The sequence below is a fragment of the Sphaeramia orbicularis genome, chromosome 5 (genome assembly GCF_902148855.1).
Source record: "Sphaeramia orbicularis chromosome 5, fSphaOr1.1, whole genome shotgun sequence".
Taxonomy (NCBI): Eukaryota; Metazoa; Chordata; class Actinopteri; order Kurtiformes; family Apogonidae; genus Sphaeramia; species Sphaeramia orbicularis.
The window spans coordinates 17,597,512-17,599,690 of record NC_043961.1 but is presented as its reverse complement, the minus strand read 5'-3'; positions in this window follow the sequence as shown (position 1 = coordinate 17,599,690).

Here is a 2,179-nt window from a genome sequence, read left to right as displayed (position 1 = left end):
ATTTTTTTGTAAATGGAGGCCAAGGCTGAGAGTCCAGTCGGATTCCTGGCATGTTTATGTTCTTTTGAGGACAAAGAATGTCCACTCCACCAGCTAGCTGAGGTATGGCGCTGTATTGGGGCCAAAGTTTTGCACTTGAAAAAATAAAAGCTGCATCTCAAAATTCAAATTTTGAACTTGAATTGTGAAAAATGCAACAATGTATTCAAATTAAAAATAAGTTTATGAAAATTTTTTTCAGGTTAAATGTAATTTTGATTCACTTCAGTAATTCTTTTGAATAAATTATGTATTTTTCATTTTTCACTTTTATATATATTTTGATATTTGATATTTTATTTTTTTCAGTTGCATTTTTGATCTTTTCAGATTCAGATCTTATTTTTTATGCTTTCAAATCTTGAGTGATGAACGTCATACGCTGCTTTAACCAATTAACCTATCAGTGTATGTCTTTGGATGGTGGGAGGAAGCCAGAGTACCCGGAGAGAACCCACGCAAACATGAGGAGAACACGTAAACGGCACACTGAAAGCAGCTGGTGGAGGAACCCAGGACCTTCTTGCTGCGAGGCAACAGTGTTAACCACTGTACCACTGTGTTGTGCATTTTTTTGTTTGTAAATTATGTATAGCAGCAGCAGCAGCAGAATGTTAATTGTTTATCATTGGCCATGAATCCCTCATTGCTGTCCACCATGTTGAAAAGGTCAAAGGTTATTTTTATCTTGTGGATCAAAACTTTTACCCAGTTCTCCAGTAGAAAATACAACGTTTATGTGCAATTTTCGAGTTCATTACTAGTATTTACAATAATTTCCTTGGCACGTGAAGGCAGCATTAGAGCTACACATTTTTTGATAAAGAAGATGGAGGCATTTTCAGATGGGGAGGTTTACAAAGAAGCATTGATGATAATTGCAAAAACTGTATTTAAAGATGAGAATAATGGAGCATGGATTGAGAGGAATCACTAACAGATAGCATTAATCATTACCAATAATATATATTCACAACCCATACATCTTTTTTCTTAATCTTACCCGTATATGCCCTTTATTGCCTGTATAAATCCTATAATACCTACATATATCCTTATTTGTTGTACATATTTCTCATCTGTTGTATAGAGTTAGCTTGGTCTATAGTTTTTCTAGTACCTTAGTAATATAGTAGCGTATATATATTTAATATTTTATCTTGCAGGTTTTGTACATAGCCTACATTTTTCAGTATTTTGTGTGATTTTTTTTTAGTCTTTTTTTTTGCACTAATTGTTTTTGCTGCTAAACAGAACAGATGCTAAATGAAATGTCACTGTTCCTATGACAGTGAAGCTCTGTTCTATTCTGTATAAACTGTGCATAGTTTGCTATTTCAGAAGTGTGCTGGTAGCCCTTCATATTACTCAGTACCCTTGCAGTAGCACTCATTGACCCCCGTTCCTGACAGTAAATCATCATGTGTGGAGTGGATGAACAGGTGTGGAAGTGTTTACCTTCTGTTGGTCCGAGTGTGAAGGTCTTTACTTCAGCTGAACTGGGTCTGGAGGTCTTTACCCTCAGTTGGTCCATTTGTAGAGGGTCTTTACGTCCACTGATTGAGCCCGTTTACATCCACACTAACACTTCAATCATTATCAGATTTCTGGAGTTATCAGATTATTATTGATCATATAAACAGTATAATCTGATCTGTTTTTATCAGATAACAGCAGTAATCTGATTATAATAAATCAGATTAATACACCTGGATTTGCCCCCGATACTCTAATGTCTTCATGCATGCATACAGGTTAATCCGATTTATTTAGTTCTGTTACATCTGAACATGTGGAAAAACTATTAAAATAATAGAAAACACAAGTGACGCAGAAGACAATAACAGGAAGTTGGATTCTACAGTCACTGTGTGCGTATGAAATCCGAAAGAAATCTGATAATGAACTCAAACGTCTAAACCAGGTTTTTCCATTATCACATTTAAATGCGTCAGATCTGATTATTACAATAATCTGATTACTCCCAGTCATCAGATTAGAATAGGCCCAATGAAGTGCACAGGTCTTTACCTTTATTCCATTCAGTTGAGGAGGTCTTAACTCCTGGTCCAGCCAAGGTGGTCTTGATGAAGGGGGAGGTCTTTACCTTCACAGAATCTGAATGACAATCAGTAATTAA